The sequence below is a fragment of the Chroicocephalus ridibundus genome, chromosome 4 (genome assembly GCF_963924245.1).
Source record: "Chroicocephalus ridibundus chromosome 4, bChrRid1.1, whole genome shotgun sequence".
Lineage (NCBI taxonomy): Eukaryota > Metazoa > Chordata > Aves > Charadriiformes > Laridae > Chroicocephalus > Chroicocephalus ridibundus.
This window is the reverse complement of record NC_086287.1, coordinates 9,252,512-9,269,885: the sequence shown is the minus strand read 5'-3', so window position 1 is coordinate 9,269,885 and position 17,374 is coordinate 9,252,512. Positions and strand designations below refer to the sequence as shown.

Genomic DNA, 17,374 nt, shown 5'->3' with positions numbered 1-17,374 from the left:
TAACTTAGCATGTATATGGATAATATTGTGAGTCTTCTGTATGCCGTATAAAGCATTTAACAAATCAATAATTTCCATGTTTACCAAAGCATATACTTTCAGTTTGCTTCAGTGGTGCATTAAAATGATGGAAGTGTGGTAATAGTTGTAATTTATTTTAGTTTGAAAGAATGACTTTTAGCAGAATTATAGTATATCAGAAATTTGGAGATGTCGAACTGATGTTTTGTTTGTCATGAAACATATTTTTTACAAGGAGAAAGATTATATTTACGTTTTTTTAAAGTATGTAATTATAAGCTGATGTTTTTGTGCAGTTGTATTTTGTCTATAAATTAAATATTACAAAAAGTTATTGCTTATGCCTGGAAAAGAGATTTCTGAATGCTTTTTCAGAATGTGTTTATCTTCCATTTGTGCTTAGAGATGAAAATGGTTTTGAAAGTGCACACTTTTATAATTTTAAAGTGTATTTTTCTATGTGCTGTTACTCTCAGTTATAGGGTGGGCTGGCTTTTACCTGTACAGATAGATTAACAGAAAAATACAAGGTCTACATTCATCCAGAATTTTGTTTGCAACACATGAGCTTATAAACATCAAAATTTGAAGTAAGGCTATAGATATTGTTGAATAATTTGATGCTGAAATGGTACTGTTGCACTGATACTATATTCCTTTCCTCTTGCTGCGTAAATAAAACTTCCTTGAAGAGCTGCATGTGCCTTTGGTGCCTGACTGCAGAACTGGTTTGTATCCTGTGCCTTTTATCATCATGTGTAAATGTAGCCTTTGCCTTATCCAATTGTCTCTACTTTTGGCTCTTTCAGGGCAATGTCTTTGACTCTAGAGTAAATGCTTAAGATCTGAAATTAGTTGTAATGATTGATTTTTTTCTCTCTTCCCTAAATAGCTCTTAAAGAACTTTGACAACTGTAAAAGTAACTCCCAAAGGTGATGGAAACTTGTAATTTCTTTTTGCTCGACGTGAAGTTACATAATCCTTCAGCACATTACATGGTTGTCCTGTGGCATTAGGGTATTAGTACTAATGGAAAGACATAGTTATTACAAACAATTCCAAATTTCACGGTGTGTATCTTAATAGCAGAAAGGGATTTTCTCATGATTAAAAACAAAAAGGGGGGTCAAAATAAGGAAGAAATGCTTGTTACATAGGATGATCCCCTGGAGGCTTAATTACTGAAAAAACAAATAGGAGGTAAATGTTCAAGATGTTTACAGGTTAAACATTCCATAAGTATCTTTTAAATAAGAGTATCTGCAGCCTTGGAGCAGCTAATTGCTCAAGAATCACAGCCATTTATGCTGCCTCATTTTCCCCTGGGATCGACACTCACAACAGGATAATTCTTACCCTGATATAAGTGTCACAGTAGGGACTCAGTGTAATTTGCTGATATGATATCAAAAATAGCATTAAGGTAATTACATTTTGCACTTGTAATGTTTCACAGGCAATAATATAACTGAAAATTGCTCTTTTTTTTTGTTGTTGTTGTTTTAGTAACCTGGCCGCTCCCATCAGAATAACTTATTTTTTTCTTTTTCCTCTTAAGGTACAACAGTGAAGTTACTTAAAAGTTTTGGGGATTTTTAGCATCTTCAACAAGAAGGGTATCTAATAATGGGAGTTAAAGAACAATCTGCAGTAAGTATTACACTCTTTGACTTGTGGGATGTTCTCTACGCTAAGATGATCCATTGCATAATTTGTCTTCAGTACTATTCCACAGCAGTTGAATTGAGCCCTTGTTCCTTTTTTCTTTTTTTTTCCCTGGAGGATAAATAAAATTAGTAGATTGTTGTGGGGGTTTTTTTGTTGTTGACTGGATGTATTTCTGTTGATAAAATTAAATCCTCGTGTTGAAAAATTAAATTCTATGTAATACTAACTAACTTGTGAATTATGCAGCCTGTGTAAGGACGCTCAGTATTTGCAGCCCTTAGGATTACCTGATCGTACCACTCTTCTTCCAGTCCAGGGTAATGAGTGTGCAATGAAAAAGTGACTACACCAGGAAAACCAGACAATAGTTTGTTGGAAATTGGCATCAAGATCTGGTTTTAAATTGAGCTCCTCTAGTTTACACCAGGTGACAGAATGACCCAAGTGTTCCTCCCTTGGGTCACCAAGGACAAAGGAAGTGGATTTAATTATAATTTAGACCCAGCTTGCTCAGAGATTTTGCAAAGCTTTGTAGTAAGTCGGTGGTGTTTCTCTAAAATCTTCTATTAGTTTCTGGGAAATGGTCAACGAGTCCTGAAAAGCACTTTCTTATTTACATGTGATATCTTATTTAGATGATATCTGATCATCTTATTTAGATGTTTTAGATTAGATTTACCACTTTGGTCTTATGGAAAGGATGATTACTCATCAAATCCTGCTCCAAACAAGTAGAGGTATCACAGAGATGGCAAACATGGGATCAGACTTTAAGCTTTCGTAAATGGTAATGTAGACAACCTGAAGAACAGGTAATGTTCAAACTAGCCAGTGTGACTGGTATGGTTGTTGGCCTACAAAGCCTCTCCAAGCTGCCCCATTGAAAGCTGACTGCATGCTGCTGTGGAGCCAGCTGTGGGTTGGTTCTGCTTCGTCCAGACCTCTACTGAGTTCTAGCAGGAAAAAAATAACAGTATTTGTCTACCTGGCATTTTCTTTGAAGGATTCACTGAATATGCTGCCCATGGTTGACTGTTTCCTGTCAAAGACTGGGCATGAAAATAAGGATAGGATTCATGTTGGATTTAATATTTATTTCTGCAGCTGTTATAATTTCAATACAAAGAAACAACCATTTAAAAAGAGATTGGTCTTCATTACAGCGGCATTCTGATTAACTCAGAGTTAAAATTTAGAAATGAGTGCTAATTGATATGATGTATTTGAGAGCTCTCCTGCAATGGGCTAAGTCACATGTTGGGGGGGAAAAAAAGGCACATTTGAATATAATTTTATTTTGCCATTGAACAGTGCTAGGGACCCTTTTTTGCAGACAGACAAATGCTTGCCATTACTTTATGCTCAAAGGCAACATTGAAAGTGACCTGGAACAGGCAGGAACTGACTTTTTTCTACTAATATGATATGAAAGTTTTATCGTATTAGGAATTTTCTGTCATGGTGGATTAGTATCAGGTCATATTAATGTTCATTTTTACTAACTTACAATGAAATGTGCTAACGTGACTACACTTCGCTATCATACAAGAAAAAAAGCGGAATGATTTGATATTAATGTGATACTATAGAAAGATTTCAATACCTCTGTCCCATGACAAGTAGGAAGAAGTTAAAAATAAAATACAGTGGCTTGGGACAAGGAGTTTGTGTTTTTCACAGGGATCAAATTCCTTCTCCACCCACCTCCTTTGCCCCCCAGCATCGTGTCCATATTTGTTTAATAGTTCCTGTGGTTTTGAAGTGATTAATTTGGAAGCAGTTTGGGCCTGATTTTGTAATTATGGTTGCTCTCACATTTCCAGTGAAAAGTCATTGGGAGCTGCAAATACTGAGTTACCTACACAAAACAAGGCAAGGTGTTCCAGGCTGATTATCCCTTGACTTTCAGCAAAGCGAGTGTTGACTTCTCAAAATGTTGACCTAGAAGCCAAATTAAAAAAAAAAAAAAAAAAAGGCGCAAAGCCATCATATTGTGTCCGTGCTCCATTATGTACAGGATGCTGTGGCCAGAAATAATTAACAGGCACAAAGGGTGGCAGTTAGTCATTTGGCTGTATGATTGTACCTGCAAGGTTTCTTTCATCTGGAGCCAAAATCTAATAAAAATGGCTAATGTCAGAAAAGTTCAATCTTATCTAAATTATGACCAGAAAAAGCTTGGTTTTAATCTTGGCTCCAAACTTCATACTGGACAAAGTAGAGTAGTTTGGCTCCTAGATTTAAATTCAAGTCATCTCTAATTCTGAAAGTCTGTTCTATGGCTTTCAATTTTTCCTTTTGACACAGCTAATATTCCTAAAAGCTTTGGCCTAAAATAAAAGGGGATGAAATCTTTCAGAAACTCCAAAGAGGTGATCGATTAAAATGCGCTTCTTTTCAAAGGTGCAGGATTTCTTCATTAGATGAGATCCGTGAATAAGACTGGGTTTCCTGCTAGAAGCCAATGAAACACGTTTACCCCAGGTCAGAGGACATGTGCACTCTTCTTGCTGCATGTGTAACCCTTTGCTACAGGCTCTTGGCAGGTAAGTGGAGGAGAAACCCCCTCCCCTTTTTCAGTGTGAAGGTAAAAGCTATATTTTTCAGTTGCTTTTCTAAGTAGTAGAAGTGCCCTTGGGACAGGTCTGGAGTCAGTTATCCTTTTGCTGTTTGTCGTACTCGGCCTGTGTGGGTTGTGCAGTGACAACTTCCAGGAGGACTGTGGAGCCACAGGGCTGGAGGTGTTATACCAGCCCTTGTGTTTCGACACCTACAAATGAGACAGGCCTTTGTGCTTGAAAGGATGGGAAGGGCAGGCAGACACAGTGGACTGTCAGCCTGTGTCATAGGACAGGACGCTCTCTCCATCGATTGAACTGGAGACTTCAGCACTGCTATCGAGCTGGGGCACAAGTCTCCCCCTGATCTAGGTCATAGAATCATAGAATGTGTTGGGTTGGAAGGGACCTTTAAAGGCCATCTAGTCCAACCCCCCTGCAGTAAGCAGGGACATCTTCAACTAGATCAGGTTGCTCAGAGCCTCATCAAGCCTGGCCTTGAATGTCTCCAGGGATGGGGCCTCCACCACCTCTCTGGTTGTTCCAACTGCTTTTATGAGTAGGTCATGGCTTCGTTGAGCCGATCAGCACTCCGAGATACAAAAAGAGGTGGTCTCTACACAGGGAATTTGATACATGAAATGCTCTGCATTATTGAAAATGCTGACGTGGGATACTAGCACAAGGAAATCTCCTAATCCACAGCTCAGCACAGGGGTAACAGCCAGCTGGTAATGGATACTGGGGAGGAGCTGTGGAAAGCCAAGTTGAGCTTGGTCTTTCTGAGGAATGTAACAGAACATTATATTAGAGAGGAAAACTCTGAAGCTTTTATGTCAGTTTATTGGAAATGTGTTTAATCACATGTAGTGATTGAAAAACTCTTGCAGGTTAGACACCCTAGCCTCTTCATCCTAGTGCTATTCCCATGAGGTTCAGAAGCTTCTCATCAGAATGGCCTTGATTAAAGTGGCAGTACCGCTATCTGTAGACTACTGCTTTCCATCATTAACACTGTGTTATCTCTCTCTTCAGACTGATTTTAATTTTTATGTTTGCAATTATAAGTGATTTATAGGAACATTCATTGCACAACCTGTTCAGAATCATTAAATTCACTTAGGTTGAATAACCTGATGTTCACCTGGAAATAACCAAATCAGTGACATTATCTTACTGAATTTTCAGCTACCTTATAAGTATAGAGCTTATCTTACCTTCTTTTATTTTTTTTTCTCTCAAGTATAGTGGCTAGTGGGGGTGGGGAACAATTTTAATTCATAAGAGGTAATTAGCCAAGTCTGAAAGGTGTGCGCTAATTACAGAATGCTGTATATCTTGTGTAGCTGATTGCAGCCCAGGTTTCTGAATGGTAGCTATGATTTTTTCCAAACGCTGTTCAGTAATTTGAAATGTTATTAGGGGATTAACTTTCCATACGAAAAGCTAAACTAATACTTATTATACAGATTATAACAGCGAGTGGCCTAAGAAGCTGTTGAGGCCATTATTTTGCAGGCTGTAGTCACTGCCAAGGATTGAGGAGAGCGCAGGATAACCAGCCCAGCCAGGGGAATGTGCAGAGCACCATCCTCTGCTGTTCCTCGTCCCTCCTACCTCTGCCAACACGAGTCCGGCTGATGGCTTCCATTTATGAACATGACTCCCAAATGAAGAGGAGTAGGGATTGTTTTCTGTTTAATTGGTTTGCTACAGCTGAAAATCAATCAAACTATGCTTGATTATATTGGGTTTTTTAGTTGTTTTGGAAGTGACATCATCTTATTTAGAAGCCGATCTTTGGGAAAAGACTATGTGGGTTTACTGTTTTGAGAAAACAGCTGAGTAGTACACTTTTTAAAAATTTATTTCAGCTGGGTTGATATTGGGTAAAGAGAATTTTTGCAGTCAGTATTTTCAAACCCTATTAAATGGCTTGCTTTTATTTAGTGTTTGTGGTGGTGTTAGCTGTTTTTATTCTCTCTCCTTCCCCCCAGGTTTTATGCTCCTATAGATCCATATATTCTCTCTTTATGTGACCTCTGATATTTGTTCAACACATGGGAAATCAGACTGGATTCCTCCAAGCTAAAAGCTTGGGACTGCAGCTAGAGCTAAAGGCTTGTAGTTACAGTAAAAACCTCCCATTCCCTGTGAACCAGGCAGTAGCAAATGCAGACCTAATTTTAAATGAAGGCCATACAGCTATGATCGTGGAGAATGGATGTGGGAGTATGTGGCACAGTAGTTCATGCCATTGGTGGTGGGTGAGGAAGCTTTTAGATTTCTCTGTTGAATAAGTCGGCACTTAAGTGAGGGGCTCAGTTTGGGGGCTGCAAAATGCACACTAGTTGGTGGATGGAAAATACCTATGTTTGAGCTTCTAGGGGAAATGTAACCCTGTTTTGGAAAAAGAAAGGTCTAAATGATAAAGTTTGCTGATCTTTTTAATTCTGTACCCTTATTTATTGTTAAATTCCACCACACCCCAAAAAAACCTCAACCTTGTTAAAAGAAAAAAAAATTAATGAAAAAATGCATAATTAAGTAATATCTACACCGTATTATTTACACTGAATTGTATTCTTTGTCTTGGAAAGCACTTGGTCAGTCCACGTATAATTCTTTATTAATAATTTAAAGCAGCTTTACTTACAACTTTTTTTTTTCTGCTTTTTTGCTTTCATTCTGGATTCTTTGATAGATTGATGAGCAGACTTCTTCCTAAGAGGACTTGCGTCTTCTCTTCAACAAATGTCCTAATTATTTTATTGAAAAGTAAACGATCTCTTATCCCCCTCAGCCACCTTATTAAGCAAGATTTGCTTTTCTTTGCATTTCAGTGCTGATTCTGTTTGTAAAATTATTAACCTAACCCACTGTTTGCCCTGATTAAACAGCTTATTGGATGCACTTTGTACACATTTCTGGAATACATTTGCTGTGCTAAATTTTTTAATGCATTTAGCTTCCAATATGAAACTTGGGGAAATGATTCTGAGCATCTCCACACCAGCTTCCCATTGCTTCCCTTTGTCTATCCTAGTGGTAATATCCTTGGAGATTTTCTCCTACAGGCATCTCTGAAACACTTAATTGAACCACTAGTGTGCTTGTTTAAAGTGTTTCCCTCACTTGGTTTTCTAAAATGATTTTTAAGTTCTCCCTACGTAGGTTTTCAGTATCCCCAGGCTTTCCCTTAACTAATGGCATTATGATGGTCTCTTTCTTGTCTTCAGGGATCTCTCCTGAACTACATGAACTTGTAAAGTGTCGGTGAAGACTTCTCTCAATTTCTGTTCCCGCTTTTTTTTGCTCTCTTGGATATCTCATGTATAGTCTGCGGGCTTCCTTAGGGCTCGGTTATAAGTAGCTGTGGATCCTTTTGCAAGGGAAGAAAGGGGCATAATAGCCCCACTCCCTGGCACGAGCTGTTCACGTAGGAGGGCAAACGATAAGGGTCAATTGCCATTACCTCTGAGCTGATAGGGAAAATAAGTTGTATCAGGAAAAAGTTGGCATGGTTCACATTATCAGTGGATCAAGCACTAAATTCTTCTGACTGGTTACATCAAGATATGCCAATATATTGGCCGCATCCTTCGCTTAGTTGTCTAATCAAAGTTAGAAAGCTCAGACTAAAAGAGCAGTGAAGTCTTTTAGGATATAGCTCTGGTTTACGTGTGAAGTCAAAGTTATGCGAAGTGTTGCCGGAAAGATTAAGGAAGATCTATAGAACACCCAGCATGCTGGTAATTTTAATTTGTTTCTCTCAGAAGTTTACTTTGATCTAGACAAATCATGCAAAAAACCAATGCTATCATAGGTCTCTTAATTCAGTAGAGCCCAGTTATCATGAAAAACTTCACCTTTCCACTTTTTATCATTATTACAGGTTAAGGAGCCAAATAGGTCTGCTAAGTCCCCTTTGTCCCAGTAACCTGTTGTAAAGCAGTCATAGTGAAGGGCTGGCATAGTCCATGCCATCTGCTTTCATGTCAACCAGAGGTAACGTGCTGGGAATGCTCTGGGACTGAGATGGGGGAGGACAGTGCGTGCAATGAGTTACAGCCACGTGCTCCGCCAAAGCTTCTTAAGCACCTTAACCAGGAAATGTGTACAGCTCCCAGTCATCACGCACCGATAATTCCAGTCTGTGAGAAGAAGGACCTTCGCTTATGCTGAGTGAACGTGCGGTGCAGTAACTGCAAAAACCAAGGCAAGGAATTGCCTCTCGAATGTCCGCTAGTACAGAAGTGAGGTTGGTTATGCACTGGTGGTGCTTCACAGGGTGATCAACTCTGCTGCTTCTTCATTTTGCCTGAATGTGAGTTAAAGTACTTGCCCTTGGTGGGTGCTGTCAGTGCATAATTTGCATTGATACAAAAAAGCAGTAAAGGTGGGGAAAAGCCTTAAAACTCCCTTGTTCAGGTGTGTTGCACCACAGTTGTATCTTAGAATAGTAACCAATTAATTCTTTAAATATTTCTGGTTGTCACTGTATTGCAGTTTGATCTTTTTCACTCTCGTTCTGGAAAGTGAATTCCAAATTCTTTGGGCTTGTTCTGATTTAAAAACAAATAATGAAAAAAAAAAAACCAAAAACAAAAACCAAACAAACAAACCAAAACAAACCGGAAAAAAACCCTCATACTGAGAGATTTTGAGCTGCATGATTCACTTTTGGATTTGTTTCATTTGGTTTAGCCTTTTTCTTTTAATACTTAATCAAATCTTTCACTTCTCATATTCTGTGTATGGGTTCAAAAGCTTTTTTGTTTATCTTATGTATTGTTCCACATATCTGTCTTGAGCCATGTTGGCTTCTCTTGTCATTTTGACACTGATTTACTGGAATGAACTTATATTTTAAACTCTGTTACCGTTCTTTAAATGCCTTCCATTCTACATTAACATTTCTCAACAATAGTTAGTTCTAATTAGTTTTTTCCAGCCTGTTTGCAAATCTAGCACGATGCCTTCTGAAAATAAACATACTGAAGAATATCAGACACTTCAAGATAATAAGTGATCAAGTGACTTTGCTGCTGGTAGTTCATCTGTGTTCTACGTGTGCTTGTATCTAATTATATATGTATCAAATAATCATATAACTTATAACTCCTAAAGAAAAAGAAGTTTAATTAGAAGATCTGCTCCAGGAACTCTTTTTTTTTTCTTTTTTTTTTTTTTTTTTAAACTACCAGTAACTGATAGTAAGCAGAGTTTCAAAGGCTTTTGAGTAGGCCATAGATTTCTATTAGGACGTTCCAAGAGAGCTCTCTTATTCCTATTGACATGTTTTGATGGCATTCTCACTGCCCTCTGATATGTGTGTACCTGTCCTTGTCCTGATCTTAAATAGTTTTTCAATTCTTCTAGAGACAATGGAAGATACAGCAGTGCCAGGCTATCTTTATAGGCCTCACTGAAGGAAATATACATATATATGTAAACACTTTTATTCTGTTTTAATCCAAACAGCTGAAGAATTTGCTTTGTCATCTGTCTTTCATATGGTGCTGCACACATATCATTACGTGTCCTCTACAGCAGCAAAAAAATGGTATAGGGATCCTTTATTCAGTGTTCCTTTTTATCTAGGAGGATTATTTACAGCCAAATTTATTTTAAACAGTGGCTATGAATGTAAATGAGAATAGGTACATTAAAAGAGAGATAAAATATATTTTTGGAGCCATACCAATTAACACAATCTGAGGGTGGATGCATTTGTGATGTGCCATTCTGATCTGTGTGATTGTTTTCTCTCTCCCCTGTATGCTATTTCTTCATGGTTTGGTGGTCTTGAGGTATGAATTTTAGTCAAGTAGTTAAAACTGTGGTTGTTTTATTATTTGTATTACTGTAACTCTTAGGAATCTGAGTGATGAGGCACAATTTCACTATCCTAAGCACTGTACCAGCACCAAGCCAAAAGACATTGCTGAAGAATTTACAGCACAAGAAAAAGGAAAGCACATGGGTGGAGGCAAAAGAAGGAACGCGTGCAGGCTGTGTTCAATGCCCAGGATGGGACTGGTGGAAGTCTTAAGAAGTTTCTTCCTCCTCACCCTCTGAAATGTCAATTGGTGTATTAGAGAGCTTTGTTTCTTCTTCTCCATTTTGTCTTGCTGGTAAAGAAAACATTGTGACGTGCTGGTTGCGGTTACATTTTATGTACACGTATACATACATTACATCATGGCTGAGGAGAGCTTTGGGACAGCATTGTGAGACGAGATATTTAGAAAACCTTCTCAAATATGAGGAACGGCATGGGAACATACACCCCAAATTTTTTACTTCTATTTGCCCTTTAAAAAATGAACCGTTTGTGTCGTGGGTGAATGACAGGAATAAAACTTCCAGCAGTGGGTGAGAGATCAGAGAGATTGGGAACTGTAGGCTGTGAAGAGCTTTGAAAGTGAAGATGAATCGCTTGGAGTTTGTTGGAGTGGAGGGAGTGGAGTTGTTGGCTCTGCTTTGAGCTGAGCATGTGCGGGTGCAAATCTGTTATCAGAAAAAAGATACTGTAGTAATAAGGTAATGAGAGACTGCCCAGTTAAAAATTTTAGCTGTGTGGACTTCAAAGAAGGCATTCCAGAAACTGCGTTTGGATGGATGTTGAAGAGAACTCTAAGTGCAACTTGATCAAAGCAGGCTGTTACACCTTCCCTGAGCAGATATTTACAGTAAATTTGGCACTAGTGTTTTTCATCTTTCTCAAATTTTCAAGGGGGGCAGGGCACAAAAAGTGAAACAGATTTAATCTGTGCAAAGGCGAGTTTTCCAGGTTTGATTCGAGAGCAGCTGGATAGCTAAAATCCTTTCCCTTTGCAGTACTACTGCTGCCTATATATCCCCATTTTTTTGCCTGCTTCTTCTATCCTGTCTCAATGCCAATTTCATAGCACTTAGGTGACCTTCTAATTCCAGTGTTTGGCTTGTTTTCTGTATGCCAGAAGCTCAGTGAGATACAAGGATGACACAAGAGCATACCCTTGAGAGAAGAGGATTTTTGGATAAAAGCGCTGTGGCAATCTCAGCAAGAAAGCTCTGTCTTGCTCGACTCCTCTGTGTTGTTCCATGGTATCAAAGAAATGCTTGACACTACTGTCAAATTACCTTTCTTCCCAAACAACCTGTAGGACCTGCAATTTAGGCAAAGCACTCAGATTAAAGAAGCAAGCAAGGCACCACACAGTGCTCCTTAAGCTGTTACATTAATTTTGTACGTTCCACTTTGCATCACGCAGCCTCATCCACGTGCCTTGTTATGGCTTCATTGTGCTCCTTCGTGGCCGTAAGAAATGTGAGCGACTCCTTGCATAAGTGCCTCTGCTCAGTGGAGCTCAGGAGGCAGCTCTGTGTATCCCCCATGCATCAATTAAATTAAAAAAAAAAAAGGCATAACAGGGAAGGAACGACTGTGGTTCTGGTAACACAGGTCTGTTTTTAAAACAGATTGTTCTGATTTTTACCCAGGAGCAAGGTGGGATGGTGCAGAACTAAAGAGGGTGCAGGAAATCTAAGGCTTTGCTTGCCCTCCTCAAGCCTGCGCTGCGGTTAGGCTGCGACTTGCCCCTCTGACTACATTGGAAGGTGCCGGGCTCCGCTCACAATGCGTGTAAACTTCTCCCATGAAACACATTTTTTTTAATTTAATTTTAAAACGTGTTTTTGGAGATGGTGTAACCCTATCCACAAAGCACATCTGAAAATTTGGCATGCAAATAAATGTAAAACACGTGATTTGATGCTTTTCTAATCAACGCCTGTTAACAGTGTAGCATGCGGGTGAAGTATAAAAGTACACAGTAGAATGCAAAAGTATGTTTTCAGTTCTATTCTGAGAATGCAGCAAAAATAGCCCAATGTCAAATGCTATTTGAACATCATTTCTTAATGTGTCTGATACACTTATTCTTTATGTGAGCCCACTGATATCTTGCTTATGCCACAAAATTTTAAAAATACCTATTTTAAAAATATTTTTTTTGCCTCTAGGTGTACCGAATTAGTTTCTTAGTTTCACTCTCAACTCCTTATGGTTCTTGCAATGACTGATTGATGGTATTCCTACTATCACGTTGTCTAAGAAAATTTGATAGTTCTAACTTAATAGCTCAGTCTACTGTTTACAAAATCTAGTATCTCTGCAGGGGAATGAATCCTACAGTTTCACTTCTGGCTGTTACCATCTTGCCAAACTGAAAGAAGGCAGCTGTAATAAATTCTAATGCTGGTATGTCTGGTCCGATATCAATACTAACAGCACTAGAAGAAGGAGAAATAAGAAAGCTGCATAAAAAGCTCCTTTGTAGACCCTGACAGACTGCAGTGGTAAAGGCAATGCTATGTGAGGTTCAATTTTATTCTTCACTATTGGTATGCAGTAATAATAAAACAAGCAGATAAATGGGAGGAAAAGGTGTTCAATGTGCTGCACATATTAAAATGAAGCAGGATTTTTAGCTGAATTAGTTGATCTATACATCATAGTAGAACCATCTTGCTATATTGTCTATAACCTTTAGCCATATCTCGGATTGCAGATTTGAGTTACGCACTGACAATAACCACACTGTTTTGCTGACTTATTTTGACAGTTTATGTCCGGTTACTTTCAGTGATTTCCAAAGCTGACATTTCCCTTTAGTGAACCTGAAACTCTTTTCTGCTGTATTGCCCAGATATTTTTAACATACCAGACAGTAATGAAAAGCAGAGAAGAGAGAAGAGGGCTTCGTTCTCACTGAACCCATGGAGTGGGTCTTATAGCAATATAAGGGGTGAAAAGAGCTGGGGTATAAATGAGGACTGGGCTTAAAATGATTATATTTGTGGTCAGAGGCATATTTTTATTAATTTCTCATGCTATAAATGTCACACTATTATTTTGTTCCTTAGCAGATATTCTTCTGATATTGCAATATTATCTTTCCTTATGGTAAAGTGTAGCTGATTGAGTCAATTCATACTGATAGCTTTCCTAAGCTAACTTGTCTGTGAATTCCCAGTTCATTTAATATTTTCTCCTCCTGCTTCCCACATTTGAGCTACCTTTGTTCTGTGTCTGAAGGATAGGAAGCTGATAGTTATTTTGTATTTATATTTCAAAGCTGTTTAATGTTTAATGAGGCTGAATATGTTGTAAAAAGCTTCAGAACACTCAGACTGGTTAATATTTCATGCCGATCTACAGAGACAACTATATTGATCTTTTAAGCATCTGCTAAACAAGACAAGGAATAAATTAGATTTTGGTCAGTTTGATTTGGCTGGTGAGTTAAATAGCTTTTAGAGCATTATCACCTTTTAAAATGTTTTGTTTCCAGTTGAATAAAGTAGATTTTAAAGGCGGTATTTCATCATGTCGTTTCTCATTGCTCTTCATCTTGCCTGTTTTATTTCAACTGTTTGTGTATGTTATGAAGGGATGCAGAAACATAAAGAGAGGATATTTGCACTGTCTGCTTTATGCACCCATAATTATACCTTCTGAAGCTGTAGTTGAGGGGGCCCTACTTGTCTATATTGACTGTATTTTGGACCTAGGTTCCCGCTATCAAGCTAATGGTTATTTACACCACAGTTACACGCCTAGAAAATTCTCTGAATGCACTGCAAAGCTGCACCAGAGATGCAGTCTGATTTAGGGGAAAACCTACCTTAGCCCCAAGTTCCTGATTGTAATACACAGATTATTTGAATAAACTTTGGTTAGATCTATGTTGTGTATAATATTTGATATTTACATGTTGTGTTTATCCCATTTTAACGTGGGTATGCAACTCCCTTTTTACAAGCCTTGGGGTAGCAAATGTGAAAAACTTATTTCCTTGCAAAAGGAGGGGAAAAGATTTGTTATATCCGTTCAGATATCTACATAACTGTTCTGTAAACCTAATGCTTATTGATAGCAAGGCTTTTGAAAGGTTCTTTTTATACCGCAATAATTTCATAACCTTTTTGTGATGATTGAGAGTTTCCAAACTTTGCACCCAGCACATGCAGCAATTATAGAGCCGATATAACAGATTTTTATCAAGTCATGGGATTTGATTGTTAGCTCAGGAAGGTGTCCTAGAATTTTAATGGTAATGCAACTACGCTGAAGAAAGACCAAGTCAGGAAACATTTGCTTCACAAGGTGCTAGTTTGACTAAACTCAAGTGTGAGTTATGGCATTTATTGTCTCTAGGGAAACAGAACTCTGTAGCCTACAAGAAGTATACAAATCTTTTTCTTGTATAGAGTTCAGTTTTAAATGTTTTTGTAGTAAAGTAAATATTCCAACTCAGTATAACCCTAAATCTGTCTGCTCCAAGTTAGACACCTATTTGTTTACAAATATAGATGGGAATAATACTTTCTAGAATCTTGCATTTGGTTTCTTGTTTAACTGTACTTTGCTGTATCCAGTTCAGAGCAGATGCAATAGTTGGGAAAGCTTCCTTTCTTCAGCATAAAGCCCTTCAAAGTTACTGGTAACTGGGGAGGCTTGGGGTGTCCCAGAAATGTTATGTCTGCACTGTTAACTGAATTTAAAACTTGAGGACAAAGAAAGAGCAGGAAGACCCAGGCAAAGAAATTGATACAAAATCTTCTAAACGAAGAGCAGGAATGGAGAAGCTTTTGGTTTTATTTCATTCAAGGACACCTCTCCAGCCACTCTTTTTCCCTTCATTTCTACTGCCCGTGGAATTCACTTGTGAATTCACCTTCAAAAAAAAATCCCCCCTGTGATTTTTAAATGTTTCATCTAAATGTTACCAACTAAAGGTTTCAGGAAGTTTTAGCTATCTGAATGCTTTTGCACCTCTTCCTTTGCTGAATTGTCAAGTAGCATTCCTTTCTTTTCTGTGTCCCACCAACCAAGGCCCTGTGAGATGCAGTGAAAGCAATATCAGCAGGAACCCCCAACTGTTTAGCTGAATTTAAAGTTGGGGGGGGCATTGGTGTTGTCCCAAAGCGGGGTTGTTTGCCCGGTGTGCAGACGTCAATATTCTACCTTCCTAAAGTACATCATTGAGAGTAATTTAGGGGGGAGGTGTCTAACCTGTAAATCTAGTCAGTACTATTCTTGGTATGTCTGTGTTACCTTACAGTTGATGTAATGCTAAACGCCCTCCCCCTGCCCCTGCTTTTTTTTTGTTCCCAAAACATTAAATTCACTGGCTTTTAAACAAACACAAGATATGTCCCATGAAGTTCCAAGAACATCATGCTCAGTACCTGACTTTTTTTTTTTTTTCCTAGGTACTACAGCCTTGTTAATCAACTTGTTAACTTCAATCCTCGTGCTGGGATTCACGATGACCAACACAGCATTTGTCATCATGTACCTATCAAATTTCCTCAGAATCCACCAGCAGCCTTAGGTGGGAGAAGACACTACATGCTGGAGCAGCCTACTGTGTAGCTTTATCTTTACCTAAACCTCATCAATCTGTTGGGTATGAATGCAGCTTCTTCAGTGATGCCTGTTTCTTGGACAGTGCTGTACTAGAATTGTTTGAGAATGTGGCATGTGCTATGGGATTATCAACTTACGTTTCTGTGACACCATCCACAAAAGCACCAAGGAGCTTTACTGAGATTTTAAGGTACGTCTTCAAAAGCTATACTAATTTTTCGTTAAGTTTTTGTACTGCCCTTGATCCAATGGACTTTCATTTTAAAGGCTGTCGAGCTATTCCCATATTAAGAAAAGATTTCCCACTTAACTGTGAAAGTGTCTTGATGTGTATCTAAGATCTTGTTGATATGATGAAACATTGTCATTTCTAATGTGTGTGTCACCCTTAATTACTATTCAGATTCAGTATCATGCTATGACTTGTTCTATGTAGCTGGTCCTGGAATTTCAGGTATATGGTGGTTTCAGACCACAAATGTGACCAACTTCACAAATGTGAGGCCAATTACAAAACACTCAAGCAAATACTAAACGCTAGCCGACCACAGCATGTTTGGACAATTCATGATTACGAAATAAATTCTTCCACAAGGAAAACGACACACGTGCATTCTATGAAACTGAGCTCCACAACTCTGCTTGCCGGAGTCAACACTTGTGCTGGAGATGGATATCCCTTAATTATCAATAGGAGTAGTAATGCACATACATGATAATTGTATTCTTGTCACTGGCATAGTGAAGAGGCGCTCCCATCTGTTGAAGATATTTTACTTTATCCTGTGGAGAGACAGAATGCAGGTGTGAAATTGCCTGTTATGTCACGTACGCACGTATGCCCCTTGCACACTGTTTCATACTATGGGAAAGCTGGTACCTTTTTCTTCGGAGGTTGATCTGAAATTCACCATGTTTGGAATAATCTATGCAGCACTTGAGTTTGAGGGACATCAGTCTTACTGGTGCCTGAAACTTCAGTGCAAAATAATCCTAAATTCTCCCTTTGTAATTAGCAAGTATGGTTAATACGCTTCTTGCTGGACATATTAATTGGAATATAGCACACACTAAATTGGAGTAATGAAAAGAGACCACTGCTGATTAGTGGTGGATGATTCCAAGTGTTTGACTACAAGCTGAGTCAGGTTTTGCAAAATCTTCAGCCTTGAAATGTTTTCTGTGTCTCCTTCTGCCCCCCTGTAAAACTAGTTCCATTTGCTAATGGTAACGTGCTGCCAAGCAGTGACGCCACCACCGCTCAGTAAAATGGCTAAGTTTACTTGAACAGACCAGTAAAACATTAGACAGTGTCTTCCATGAACTAGATTTATGCCCTAAATATCTTACATGGGTATGAATCCGCCTAAATTTCTAAAAGTTAGTGTTCAGTAGTAAGGAGATCAGGATCTGATGGTCCTAAGGTTATTTCTAACCTCATGTCACACCCTCCTATCGTTCTGCTTGCCTTTGGGTGGCAAAGGCCTTAGTTCCACTATATAGGGACTAGCAGTTCTGCCATTAACTTCACCGGGATCGAGATCAACTTCCGCACTGCAAACAGTAAAGCATTACGCAACTACTGTAAGATACTTGTGTCAGTGTAATTAGATCAGGATGAGCTGCATTCTCCTTTCCTCAGGGAGTTATGTACAGTACCTTGATTGGAACAGGAGATAGATTTAACCTGATTGAATCATTAAA

The 17,374-nt window shown here is 38.6% G+C and overlaps 1 long non-coding RNA gene across 1 annotated transcript; it reads left to right on the top strand.

The window, feature by feature from the left end:
* The first annotated feature begins 1,562 nt into the window (after window positions 1-1,562).
* Window positions 1,563-16,195, top strand: LOC134514803 (uncharacterized). The gene is made up of 3 exons (XR_010070819.1): window positions 1,563-1,672; window positions 4,094-4,236; window positions 15,514-16,195. It is a non-coding gene; the product is annotated as an uncharacterized LOC134514803 (long non-coding RNA).
* Window positions 16,196-17,374: the final 1,179 nt, after the last annotated feature.